Source organism: Mycetomoellerius zeteki, unplaced genomic scaffold (assembly GCF_001594055.1).
Source record: "Mycetomoellerius zeteki isolate Tzet28-1 unplaced genomic scaffold, Tzet1.0 scaffold223, whole genome shotgun sequence".
NCBI classification, from domain to species: Eukaryota; Metazoa; Arthropoda; class Insecta; order Hymenoptera; family Formicidae; genus Mycetomoellerius; species Mycetomoellerius zeteki.
This window is the reverse complement of record NW_017257198.1, coordinates 740301-755743: the sequence shown is the minus strand read 5'-3', so window position 1 is coordinate 755743 and position 15443 is coordinate 740301.

Below are 15443 nucleotides of genomic sequence, written 5' to 3'. Positions count from 1 at the left end.
TGAGAGGGAAGTTTCTAATTATAATTTTTAATATTATTTTTTAACAATAATTTTCCTTTGTATTCAACTCTAACATTGAGAAGGATCCAATGCGGATCGAAACGTTTGTTATCATTGCCGGCATTTAGATTAAAGTTATTGTATGTTTATCTTTATTTTTATTTAAATCTGATCACACGTATTAACCTTGGTTCGTAGCCCTATTACCTATTGATTTTTAATAAAAATGTATATGTCTAATGAAACATGTGTCTCATAGAAAATTAAAACCTTTAGAATTATTACTTTTAAGATCTACGATCTTATTTGTGTGACAGCAAAATATAATGTAAATAAGATATAATTGTAATAAATGTAAATAAGATATAATTATTGAAGATTCAAAAAATAATAAAGTTAATATCAAATATCGAATATAAACATAAAAGACATTTAACAAATTAATGAACTCAAAATCAATTTTAAAAGAACATGTGTATTTTAATAATTTTATGAAAGTTTATTTCTTGAACATTTTTAATTGTTTTTTATTTTAACAAAAAATATTATATTATATTACAAAAATTGTATAATATTTAATTACATAGTTTTAAGTTAAGATTAAATGTTTAATTTATTAAAAAAGTTAACAATAATTAATGAAATCTGATAATGGATTTATCGATCTTTTGAGAGAGGTAAGTAAACATAATTAATAAATCCGTATAACAAATCAAACCCACAAAGATAATTAATAAACATATCAATTAATATTGATTGTTTAACAAATGTACAATTTGTGTTTATAGGACTATGTTTTGTTTAAAGCTCCACCATGCACAACGATTGAACAGTAATTTGCGAAAGAATCGTAATCGCTCAAACAATCGCTCCAACATTCAAACAAAGTAATCCAACTTAAAACGCTTTGAAAAGTTCCGTGTAAAATTTATCGGTAAATTCTGACAAACGTGTTTATAAGTGAAAATAAGTTGGAAACCCGTGATTAAACAGAAAATTCTAAGCATCTTGCTCATTTGTCAAATCGTAGCTACTTGTAAATTCGAATTACAATGAAATATTTTAAGCAAAGAAAGACGTTGTCTTAAGAAATAATTTTTCATCATTCGAGTAACGAAAAACAATTACGCAAAAAATGAAAAACTTTCTCTAAGAGTTATTTATTATTTTCTAAAAGCTATTAATTTAGAAAATATTATTTATAACTATATCCAACAATTGCGGTTAAAATACGTTTAATAAAAGAATCGTATAATAAACGTATAAATTAAAAAATAAACGTCATAAAAACATTATAAGATTTGTAACGTCTATTTAACTTTTTTATACAGCATAAAAAATGTTTCGGCAAAACGTTTTTCATACGTAAATTATCTGCTTTATAGGTAACTATATTTGATTGCTATTAGTTGCTGAATATACTACAATTTATCGTATCGTGATATATTTCAACCGTGTTGTATTAGCAATAGAATTTCATATTTAGAACAACAACCATTTTAATTAAACGTCAACTTACAATAATTATAATATGCAATAATTACATGGCAGAGAACTCGTTTATAGGTACAGATTTGCCGGCGTTCGATTCGTGCGCCGGGTTTCCGGTTAATTTCGCAAATTAAGGGTACATCACGCGTCGATGCAGCGTTAGTGCAATTACGGTCACACGATAATTACAGTTACATTTTCGGATTTAAGCTGCTTCCGCGGTTTCATTAACGCGAGAAGCGCTAAGTACGTCGCAAACCGTCACGACTGTTTTAATATCGCGATATAATGTCACTGTTATCTCGGAGTTTGCTTGGCGGAGGTTGCAAGACGGGCCATCGCGTGTCAAGCGATACAAACCGGAGACGTCTCATCCTCACCAAGCGGGGAATGTAATAACTCTCTTCGCCTCCAGTGCCCTCGATGTATTACGAAGATATGCGCGGAATTGAACGCGCTCTATTATAACACAAAGCGTTTGATAATTATCGATCAACGCGTGAGATGTGATTCCCATGCTACGCTAATAGGTATCTAATATCTAATATCTAATATATCTGAGAAATGCGATACAATAGAGACTATGTATTCAGTGATTGAACACAGAATTATAAAGGGATTCGATCCAATAAATCTTTTCGATCCATTCACGATATTACATAGCAAATAATTAACGATCTCGTTATTTGCATGCATGATGTACATATGCATGGAAAGAACGATTTTGCATCTGAAAATTTAACTAGACACACAGATCTGAAAATAATTTTGTTGGACCACCAAAATAATTACGTAGGAATTTCAAGCACAATGAAAAACGCTATAAAAAATTTTGGACATTGTAGCAACCAGCTTGAATATCCTTACATAATTATTTTAGTGGTTAATTAGATGGTCCAACAAAATTATCTTTAGATTTGTATCTATTTTAATTTTTATAGATACTCCAACAAAATCTTTCCGGTATCAAAGAACAACGCTAATGCGTCTTCTCGTTTATTTTTCGCATGATTAATCCTCGTGAAGAAAGAGTTTGATTATTTTCGTGATACAGAAAGAAATCATTGTCGCGAAAAATATTAATCGTCGACTTATAGCGAATTCGGTTAGATGCACTAGTGCATATTAAAGCCATGTTTTATATTGATCTAATCTGAATGTAAAAGTATTTCGAATGATAAGATGCCCAATACGTATTTTATAATAAAATATATTGACAATTTCGCGCGGTTTATATTTCTATATTTATATTAAACACACAGATCTTTATATCGATTTGTGATCAATGGCTTTAATATGCACTGAGTACGCACTAGGGTGTCCAATCACTATCCGATAAGTCTTGCGTTTGAGAATTTTCAAAAAATAAAATTCTCTCGTTTAAACAATTTATCCTTGGAGCAAACAATTCGCGAACAGTTTACCTTTCGAATCCCATTGATAGTAATTTTCTCTTGTACGATACAACTATTTTCTTATTTAAATTAACGACTTTAATTGTGGTATAGCGTTTGATCACAGAAATAAAAAAAGATTAAAATATAAAAAGACTTTAATTGATATTTCTTTCTCCCGCTCTTTTTTTTTCTCCATTTCCGCAGCCAACGCGAATGTGCACGTACATATGTACGAATCGATATACTGGACAAAAAATGCGTTCTGCGTTATCATCAAAAATTTATCGGACTAGGTAATACATAATTTAAGCACTATAAAGTATGCGACTTTTTTCCCAAGAATTTTTACCCCACTTCGTGGTAAAGTTTCTCTAGTAGCAATTTATTGGCTAAATGTTGGGGGATATATTGGGTCAATATTGTGTCAATAAATGCTACTAGGGTTTTTTGAACTTGATATTTTACATAAATACGATAATTAATAACCATCATGATAACTACGGAAATCAATAATCATCTCTTGTAGTAGTTATATAGAAAGCAATTATTTACGAAATATTACATCATTACGACATTTTGCATTTTACTTTACAATAACAGAATGAAGAAACTAAGCAATAAATTAATGTTAATAATTGAATTCAGATGGATAGCTTGCATCACTGCTTATTAATACTATCTGTTGAATTCATCGTATAATTATATGCAAACAGCGAGTAGGGCATAGATTCAGTTATCTTATTAAACTTATAAATAAACTTTGCAGCAACTGAAAAAATTTCAATTAATTAACAACTAAACAATTATTGTTCCGAAAAACAAGATACCTCGAAATGATTCTACAGCTTCAACGTATCTTGCTTTTTTGAATCATTTAATTTCGTCCTCTACAAAAAGAAGTCCATTAAAAGCATCTCACGTTGTAATTGATACCATTAGCCGAACCGTAAACAATTCGATAGATCCGCGGACAGTACAATGCGCGCCATCGTTGTTCAATGGGTAATAGAAACTTGAGTAATTAAATAAATGGTCGTGTCACTCACCTTTTTTCCAGTCACTTTCAGTGCGCTGAAATCAGAATGCTATCTGTCGTGGCAAATCTACCTAATGCGTAACTCTTTTCGTCGTTAGGACGCGCGCTAAACTAAGATCACAATCCAAATACGCTCATCTTAATAAACGTCAAGAAAGAGGAAATGCAGGAAAAGAAGACGAAATCGCGCATCTCATAAAGATGAAAAATCCTTTGCATTTTTAAATCCACTACTTATTTTAATATTTGTAAATATTGCAGACAGAACGACCTCATTCCTACTATAGCATATAAAAATGAAAGCTGAAAAATTTAATAAATAAAAAATTTAACAGAAGAAAAGATAAATATAAAATTGAAAATAATGCACTTAAATTTTACACACACACATATTACTACAATATTTTTAATAAAAATATAATTAAACGTATCGTCAGCACGTTGAGTTTGCGTTTACTTATTACGTCCAGAATTTTAATGGAATGCTCGCGCGATTGTATCAATTAAGGATGGAATCCAATATTTTTTGGTATTAAAAATAATTCTAAAAAAAAAACGTGTTTTATTTTCAATCGAATTCGAGTTTTCTCGTAAAGATGCAGGACACGCTAAAATACGCGTGGCGCATTCCAAAACGGTGAAAAGCACCACAAACGTGACGAGATATAGCCGTACGAAAGCGGATATAAAAAAAATCGGCTTGACTTTTTGAGCAAAAAGCCGAAAGTGCTATTCACCAGGGCTCTATTAGCGCGTATAGGTTTAATTGAAATGGGCACACGGTTCAGTGCGATGGTGCCTGCGCGCGCTTGACTTAATTGAAAAGCTGCGACCCGAGAAGTACTTCCGAGGGTAATAAACGAATAAGCGAGCGGAACGTTCGAGTCTTTGCCTTCGATATGAATATATTTATCGAGGAAAACGGTTTGCGTGTATTCGCCCATAAAACAACCTATCGTTAGCGAGATTAATCTCTGTCAGAGCTAGCAATAGATCTTTTCGCGCGAGCGAAGTTAGTACGGAATACAACGGCGGCTTGTAAAAGAAAAGTCTTGTTTATCCTTCTATCTTATTAGCGAAGATTATTTGTTTAATAAATAAAGTATCAGAGTTTAATAAATAAAGTGGCAGAGATGTAAGAGAATAGAAGTTGAAAAAAAAAATAAGTTGAGTGGATAAATGGTGCTTGCGTAGAGAGATACTTAAGTTTATTAATACCCATTCATTCATTTAGAATGTCACAAGACACTTGATGTAATAGTCACATTAATTATACGTAGAATAATAGTACATTTCTAATAACTCTCTCGATTTTGCACGTTTCTTTCTCATACCTTTCTCGTTCACAGACAATCGCATTTCCTTAGGAAACGGATATTGCGAATTAAATAGAAATTTTTTATTGTTAATGAAAATTCGAATAACCGAGATAACTAATTCTAATAAATTTTAATGTAATAAAATAACATTAAATCATATGTTTCTTTAATTACATCTAAACACATCTCTTGAGTATCTCACGTGGAATACTTAATTAACTAAAATTAATTAAAATACATAAATTATACATCCTACATAATTCTTCACAGAATGAAATATCCGTTAGATTTGATTACTCGCAAAATAATGCAAATCAGCTTGAGAAGTCGCAATAACTATCGAACGGAGGACACGAGCGGACAATACCGTTGGCGGAAGCAGACGTCTGCGCGCGCGGAAGAGTAGTAATGGGCGGACGCGACGGCGAGGATGGCGGGAATGAGAGGACGAATGGTGCACAGGAAGAGGAAGCTTGTTAACGCTCGAATCGAAAACCGCAGCCGGCGTAGCCTGGTCTCTGATATTAACGAGCGTTTCAGCTAATTATCACAAAATTAGAGAGTAAAATGCGGCGACCACGCCGAAAGCTGAGCCCCCGAAACGCCTCAATCGATAGTCGCCAATCTCGGAAATGGATTTCATTCCGTTGTTTGAGATGGTTATATCCCCGTGATATGAATTCCGACACTCGTGCCGCGCTCTCTGTCTTTTTTCTTTCTCTTTCTCTTTTTCTCTACGTGCTCTCCAGCCCATTCCTCTCCCTTTTATTCCTCTCTCTCTCTTCTATCCCTTTCTATCTATGCGAAGCAAACGAATAAACTACGTCTCGTCTCAATGAATGCTCAATTGAGAGAGAGAGAGAGAGAGAGAGAGAGAGAGAGAGAGAGAGAGAGAGAAGGTGGAGAGAAAAAAGAGAGAAGATATTAGCTATATAAGATATTACATAGACAATATTTAACTTCAATAGATTTTAACTTAATTAAATAGATAATATTAAACTCGATTTAAAAAGCACCTTACTTTTTCCAGTTGTCTACGATTTATTTTAATCAAGCGTCTTTCTTGAAACATCCTAATAAGAAAGATTTCTTTCCGCCATTGAAATGATTGCTTACTCTGAATTAGACATTCTTTAATTAACATTGCTATCCTATCTTTTCTTCAATACCCCAACTCTAATTACTATATTTTCTTATCTTTTTTACAAAAATCATCTCTCAAATTAATAACTATGAATCTAGTTATAGAGAGGAAAGTACAGCTTTACTTTATATGTTAATGTCTTGTTCAAGTACTATCAATCAGTTAGTCTCAAATTGTATCAATATCACCTCATCGTCCTATAAAATATTAAAAAATATATACAAAATATATTATACATTTATAAGGAATACATCAAGAAGAAAGAAATATATACCTTATAGATAATTTCTAGCACGTATGCAAAATTTATCAAGTTCAGTGGGAAGTAAAGACGGCTTATTTTATTTTTAAATGCTACCATTATCTCTGCCTCTATAATATATCCTCACGCCGAGTTCCTTATTCTTAAATCTCGCGCATCCCAGCCGGGATTTTTCGCCGGAAATCGTGCTTTTACCGTGATCAAAATTTGTGAAAGACTTATCTCGGAGATTTACGGCCATTCCAATCTCTCGCCGACGTAACGAGCATAAAACACGACCGTGCTCATTAGTTCTGATGTGCCGCTGCCGGTATCTGCCAACCAAGTCGTCTTTCGTCCTACGTTTCCTCAACGCGTTCCTACTTCGCTGTTCCTCTTGATTCTGCTCTGTCTCCATCAGCAACGACACGCCGAAGTGCTTTATTTCCCGTGGGCCGTCTAGAGCGAATGAAAGCCCCGGCCGAGCCTGACGGAGGGAAGGCAATACAACACACCGCCATTGTTCTACTCCTTCTACGATATATACGGTGCGGGCACAAAGTGACGGAGCACGTGCGATTCAAGATATCGATTCCGAGTTTCATGTCAGCATGAACGCCGAGGGAAACAATCAATTACGCGATTATCGATCCCGATTAAATTATTCGGGAAATCTCCTGTTCGGTTATTGCGCCCGTAGATTTATCGTAGAAACGCGGATTTTCTTTGGCGTTTTACTTATCAGAGAAATAATGATGAAGAAATGATTTTCTCTTCGTGTATACATTAAAAAGAGAGATATAAAACAATTCGAATCGATTTAATTATAAATTTAATATTTGATTACTAATTTAATATTGAGTCGGTGCTGAATAAAGATTTGCGAAAATGAAAACCACGTTTATTTTAATTATTATTACAAGTCACGTGCGCAAAATTGTGTAAACGATAATTCCATTTAACTAAAAAAACGCTGAATGTATTAGGTATTAATAATCGAATGTTATTATGAATTAACGTATTATCAATTAATGGATAACATCAATTTGAACAATTTTTTTTATAAACGACCCGATTAATTATTATTGCTGAAAGACTCGGATGTCACAGCGATGGAACCAGTGATGGAACCAGCGATGCTCCACGAAATTCCCGTCAGATCACGTTTTCCGTGAAATACGGAATTTCACGCTCGCTTGGAAAAGCGGATGGAAATAAAACGCGCAATCGATGAGGAAAGGAACCAATGACCCTATAACGTGCCGCTCATAGTCAGCCGAATCCGAAAAATATCGTACCACGTGTATTAAAACCCTGCGGTAACGCACAGAGGAAAAACTCGGAAATGTATCCGAAACAAAAATAGAACGCAAGCAAAATACCTTGGAACATTTCCTAATGACGAACGAAATAAAAATCGCGATTACTCGTTTGTACCGTAAAATAGACGCGATAATTCGCAATCCAGACTATCGGCTATCTAATTTTTATTTCGATAAATATACCCCTTTGCAAACTCTCTATCTTTAATATGACCAATCATCCTGCTTTCCAAGGGATATCCTATTCTCGAGGTAATTATTGTTCCATTATCTCGCATATCAAGCATATCAAGTGTCCCGAGTTTAGCTAAAACAAATCCCGATAAAAAATATTTTATAAAAAAATTGCTGAACTATAATGATAAATCTATATATAAATAATGATTGTTGAGATTTTATATCGATTTTGTTTCTCCGAATGTACGCATAAAAGAAGCAAAGACGTGTTGTCTTCTTTAATAAAAGAAAGTGCTTATTTAATGCGTACATTTCCCCTCCTCCAATATAAAATTGACTGCTTATTAGATCCAAAAATATCTAGTCACATTATCCATTCATTATCCATCTGTTATCCATCTTTGATCTTATTTTATACAGTTGGAGATAGAGAAAGGTATAACGGAAATACACTCCGATAATGATGCAGGCGAACCATTACGTTAACCAACACGAACCGATTGATAGACTATCGGATTATAGACACGCGAACATATGTTACGTAGATGCGTAATGTGATGGATAGATCTGTAGTGAAGACCGATCGATATGGATGTTTCGTTTTAATGGGATATGTTTACGTTAAGGCTTTTAGCTTGTTTCGCTTACACCTAATTTGCTTTGTATTCTGAATATTCTGCATATAATGTAACGCTTGAAAAATCTCACTTTATATATTTTTATTATGTATTTAATCTCTTATGATTTTTCATCTCTGTAATTATACCGTTCTTTATTTGATATGGCAATTTTAATTTTTGACAAAAAATCGAAATAATATCCGAGAAAAACTTGAAATATTAATTTTAATAGAATGCTTGATGAAGAGTCATGATGATCAATTATTCACGTCTTCTTTAATTTTATTTTTAATGAAGATTAGTCTCGATTAGACAATCAGAAACTATTATCAATGGTAATTAAGTGTGGTTTCGCCAAGATACATAAAGAAAAAAATGTTTAGTATTTGTGACTATAATTTCATGGTAATATAATTATTGTTAGGAGCTTTATTTTTAATTATTACTACTATAATGTCCCATACAGAACAGAAGCTTTCAGCAAACGTTACTGCAACGTTAGAAATATTGCTGTAATATTGTTGAAATCTTTGCTGCATGATGTTATAATTATATTTACTTATAATATATAATTATATACATATATATATATTTATAATTTTATATATCAAAAAGAATATATGGTATTGTACCTAAAAACTATGATTAATAGTTATTTATAGTCGTTATATAGTCATTTACAATCATTGTCTATTCTTTCTGTATTATTATTATTTGCAATGCAATTTATTTACGTAATTATAGTCACAAATACAAAAAACTTTTCTCTCAGTGTACCTGATCGCATCAGTCATCCATCGATCCGTGAACAGCCATGAATCAATCGTCGCAATCTGTATAAATACTACGAAATTCACCTAAGATTCCTTAGGCATACGTTTCGTTGAAGACCCGATGCCTTGAAGGATAAACTTAGATGATAAGCGAATCGTATTCCGCGGTCGGATACGGAAATAGTACAAGTACGTACGTATCGTATCCGCGCTTGAAATGGACGTGGAAAGCGGATGAGGGAGGCAAGGATTGGAGGAGAATGGCAAGGACATGAGGACGGAGAGTCATGAATATCGGTTTCCAATATAACGCTCAGGATATATTCGAGCGCGTTAATTCCACGTATCTTCGATACTCTCCTCTTTCTCTCTCGCCAGGAAAATTGGGAATTCCATTGTGCTCGCGTACATTAGACGTCGAATACGCTTTAACGTTCACCGAACGCACCTCTTCCAGAAATATTTCTAATAGGAAAGCGGAATTACTAAATGGCAAACAAAGTGATTCATGGCTAAGAAAAACAGATAATGTAATAATTACAGCCAACTTTCCAAAATTAACTGCCAGTACTGAAAATCTATAGTGCACGTAACGTAAACTGTAGCATTTTCTGTGCTGGCAGTAAATTTGGAACACAGCCTAAATGTGTATAATATCTAAAGATATAAAGGCATATACGACGCATGGCATAATCGAGATAAAGGAACAAGGAAACATTCGGTGATAATCGAAGTACATCGTGATGTTACATGACACTCCATCCCGCTCAAGTCCGTACGATCTGTATAATTCTGAGATCAGGATGATAGGATAGCATGTAAACCAGCGATTGGTATCTGGATTATCGTCTGCCGTTCCGTCTTTGTTCTTCCTCAACGGTTCTCGATTTTGCTTTACCTCTTCGCGACGCTTTATCGACGCTCTTTTATATGCGTCGTATTTTATTAAAAGCTTCTCCCGATTGCACCTGCTGCTGATATATTGATTTAGTACTGTTCGATCTTATCTGAAGATATTAAAACGATGAGTACCTGCAAAATTCATGCAATTCGCGAAAAACATTAGGATAGCCTTATAAAATACACATAGTTTATTAATATAATAACAACGACATAATTCACGAATCGTCATTTTTTAGTTATATTTTGCAGAAAAGAACGAGAATATAAATTTATATATTTTTACAAATACATTTTTTTAGATAAATAATATCATAAATAATATTATGGCGTATATATACTTTAAATAACAAGATCTTAAAAGTGAACAGAATAATATAAAGTCCACACATAATTATGTACAATAAAATTTATTTTTTAGAAAGATAAATGTAATACTATGAAAAGGATATAAAATCTAAATGAACTTGTATAATCTGTTTTACTAATACCGTTAATTTTTCATAGCCGTATTTCACTTTCTCGCATTAAGATACAATCCCTCGACGTCTCTGGATTGCACTTTTCGTTATCCTCGTGTCGCAATCATGCCTAATTGCGTCGCGCGCGTCTGGTTTATTCGACAAGGGAGATGTTTCTCTTGGTACTCCGTAACAAGTCAGGGCGGACGAACTAATTAGTTAAAGATGGTAATTCGATGGAGAATATTCAATTCGCTGGATTGTTTGGACAATTATCGACTGATTGTAATGAATTGCATCTGAGGCCACGGTATACAGGCGAGTTTCATGTACGACGAGCGACAAAGTGCAGTTGAAATATTAGTCATATTAACCCAATTTCTCAATTAATTCAGTTGTACTAAGCAAACGATAATCAGCGATATCAGTATCCGTTGTGAATTTTCATATGAATTGCAAAATCGAGTTATAGACATAACAATACTAAACATGCGACATACTCAAAAATTGCTATTAATCAAATAAAACCTTTCAACACAAGAATTATAATTGTGAGTATTTTGTTAATTTACGAGCGCTAATAAATAACTAAAAATCATGATTTCTCGAGTTTTTAATTTTCGATAATCTCTATATTTCAATGTATTAAAATGTATAAATATCTCGATATGTTAAAATCTCTTACATTAAGAATTTTTCCATTAATGTATATATTTCGCTTAAAATAGAATTAAAAAATTTCTATTAGATTTAGTCTGTTAAAAATTTAAAATTATAGCTTCTCTGTTTAGATTTATTTTTCTCTTTCGATAAGATATTTCTATTATAGAAAATATTAAAATTAATCAAAATATATATTAGATACGAGTAATAACGCGCTATAGTACTTTCTAATGTATAATTCTTCTATAATTAGTACTATTAAACGACGTCCTTTCTCTCTATGTATTATTCATGAATTCAATAAACTCTGTTGTGAATGATTGATTGCCTGTTCCCTGACTAAACGATATTTAAGCTAATACTCTGCTTAGAACGCGAATAATTCCGACCGGGGGTCGCGCTCTCTCATAGTTGGAACTAATTTCCCATGAGATTGTATACCGGTAACGGATTAGCTCGCAAACTCCAATAAGATGACACTGATCGGATACACAATCGCACCGCTATAATTTTCGCGTTAATGATGACTACATTAACGGATTACGCGTCCGTACAGTGGGACTCAACCGCTCGAGTTATGTAACTCCGCATGTACGTGCATGTTTACGTGCGATCAATTCAACGCGATGTGACATATTCCTGACATATATTGTACACACGAAAGATACATGCTGCACATGATACTAAATGTATGGCCCACTTGAAACACAAAGAAGAAAATGAAATCTCCCGAGAGATTGCACGAACATTTCCACCTGTAATATTTTTCACCCCCTCTTTTTACACATTTTTTTAAATTAGCTTATTTCATTATTTCATGCTCAATGTTATATATATTCAATTTACACAGCGCATTCCAATTTTTAAAATTGTTTTGTTTTATTTGCAATTCTTTTTCATTTACTAAGCGATAACAAAACTATATAAAGATAAAATTTTTTAATTATGCGGATTATTACGAATTGAAATATTCTTCTTCTTCTTCCTATCCCCTGGTTGGTTTTCCGACCTTACAATAAGATCATAGTGCCAAAATGTTAAAATTCAAAAAAATATTCTTTATTTTTAGATGAATATATATATATATATAATAATAATTAATACTTTAAATAAAATATTTGTCCTTTTTATAGAAATTTAATCCCTTATTCTCTCGAATCCATACTATAACAAAAATTCTGCTAATAATAGAAAAAAAACGTCATAAAATAATGCTATTATATAAATAATTTTCTATCCAAACACAATAATAAAAAGATAATAACATAAATTATTCCAATTTGTACACAAAACTAAATTTAACTAAGCTAGCAATAAATCAATATTTATTTTAACCTTATCCTTTTATACTGCTACTTTTTCTACTCCTTTGAATAGCTAATCATTATAGTGTTTGTTAGATTTTGTTGAGAAAAAGCCATTGACGTTCGATCGCTTTTTCTCAGAGTAGAAAAATTTCCATTCGGTAAACTTCCGCCCTTGTACATCTGTGTTTTAAAAATTTCAAGAGTGGCTTGTCTCAAATCAATTCACGATTTCCAGACGCTAACTTTTAGCGAAGCAGGAAGGTATCTACAGGATAAAGCTGCATGATAAAACGTTGAAGGTAGTAAGGAGGTCGAGAACGGAATGCGTCGGAGAAGAGCGATACACAGCGTGGCTCTCAAATCGAAGTTAAGATATGCAAAAGGGAAGTTTTTGAAGATGTGCATACGGAAGCAGTCGATAAATAACGTGGTAAAGAGGGGTGAATCTGCCAACAAGCCACTACTCGCTAAAAGTCCAGCCAACGAGAAAACTTTTGACATCTTGAGCGATGAAGATTTTTTTTCTATTTCTTTAAGATATGAAGAAACTTCCGCATTGACAAAAATATGAAGGAAACCGTAAACGAGATGCGAGAGCCTCTTCAAAATTTACGAATATTCTTGCTTTATTTAGAAATATAATACCTATGCTTCCTCGTGATTAAATAAGACGTGTACAAATTTACAATTTTACGAACTATTTACAATGTATTTTTGTTCGGGTAATCCTCTTAAAAAATAATCCGTATTTTATATATTAGTTCTAATTTATAAAATAAATTCATTAAAAAAATAAAAGTTATATGTTTTTATACAAAATGTTAAAAAAAAATAGCTCTTGGTGAAATTAATAATGAATATCTTTTCTACAAAAAAATGAGCCCTTTTTCGAGACCATATAAACATGTAATAATTTCTCCTTAGAAACTGTATTTTAAAAAGAACGGAGCGTGTTTTAATCTCTTCTCTTAAAGTTCTGCAGACAACCTCGCAAACTGTGTAGCTGATTACGTTGGTGAACTGTATTCAAAAATTTTCTTTATTAATAATTGAAAATTTAGTGAGAATTTAAAAAAATTTTAGAAAATTTTCTTTATTAGTGTAGAAAAAAAAAGTATTATATCGAGTCAATTTATTTCTCAATAAAAAGAACTGTTATGAAAACCCCAGTTTATATTATAGTTTGCAAAAAAATAAATAATTACACTGTAATATTTCTTAATTGTCAAAATGTTATTTTAATTACATTTTGACATTTCCTATTTTCAAAACGTAATTTTAATTATAATATATGTCCACGTGTCATACTATATAATTACATATGCAATAATATTTCTCTTAAATGCAGAAAAATTATGAATCATTATATAAACATGAAAAATATCTTGAATATATATCATTTGTGTAGCATTATTACTACACTATATTGTACTTTAAAACTGGTTAATTTGAAAATCAAGTTTTGAAAAATATGAGTTTTAATACAGGGCAGATATGAAATTATAAATTTTTGTTAGAATAAAATTGCATTAATATTTCAAGACAACAACGACGAATATAAAATTATGCATTAAATATTTATACATTTTTACATAATAATATTTCTAAAATTTTTCTGTAAAATGAAATTTTCCTTCTCTGTATAAACTTTTTGCCATAAAATATCTCGTTTCTAAAATATCGATTGTAAAAGTTGTGTAGCTCTTTTTTGCCATGTGAGTGCAGTATAATCGTTTATTTATAGTGCATTACTTTTGAGTATTCTATAAAGTTCAATATAGCGTACTTAATATTCACCGAGAGAAAAAATAGTTGCAATTATCACATATAATTTAACTATTTGTATTTGTATTTCTGAAAAGGATTCCAAAACGAGCTTAAACGTGCAACCAATTTGGAGTAATGATGACATCATCCTTCTCGTAAAGTTTTAATAAGTTCTAATAAATGTTTTCACATCACAATTTGCGCCTTCCTAACCGCGCTGTATTCTCATTAGCTTTTAATTTCTTTGTTTGTTGTGTTTTATAATTTAACTATAATTTATAGTCATTTCCAATGCCACCTATATATATTTTTTTTATTTTTTTTATAAAACTATAAATATAATTATTATTACTAACATCAAAGCAGTAATAACTACAAAAATGGAGTTCGTAATTATATGTCCACACACATTTATCCTGCGAATATCCTTAGAATGTTTAGAGAATGTCTTCTGGACGTCCTTGAAGGTCTATGTTGTATGGATAATTTTACGATGCAGTTATAAAAAATATAAAAAACATTTCTCTCAATACGGTTATATTGATTTCATGCCAGTGAATAAAAATCCATCTAGTTACATTTCAACTCATGATTCTCATTTCCTATGGCAATACTATTCAATCAACAATAGATATAGATACACACAGATCTCCAAATTATCAGCTGTAGGATATAAAGCTCTAACTCAACAGTCAGTAATGGAACTTTTATTGTAACCCATTGTCGCTATATCTCCTCTTTATTACCAAACGAGCTAGTGCTACAGTCTTCATTTCATGGTAGATGTCGAAACTGTCGTGAATCGGCAACGACGAGTTCTTCTCA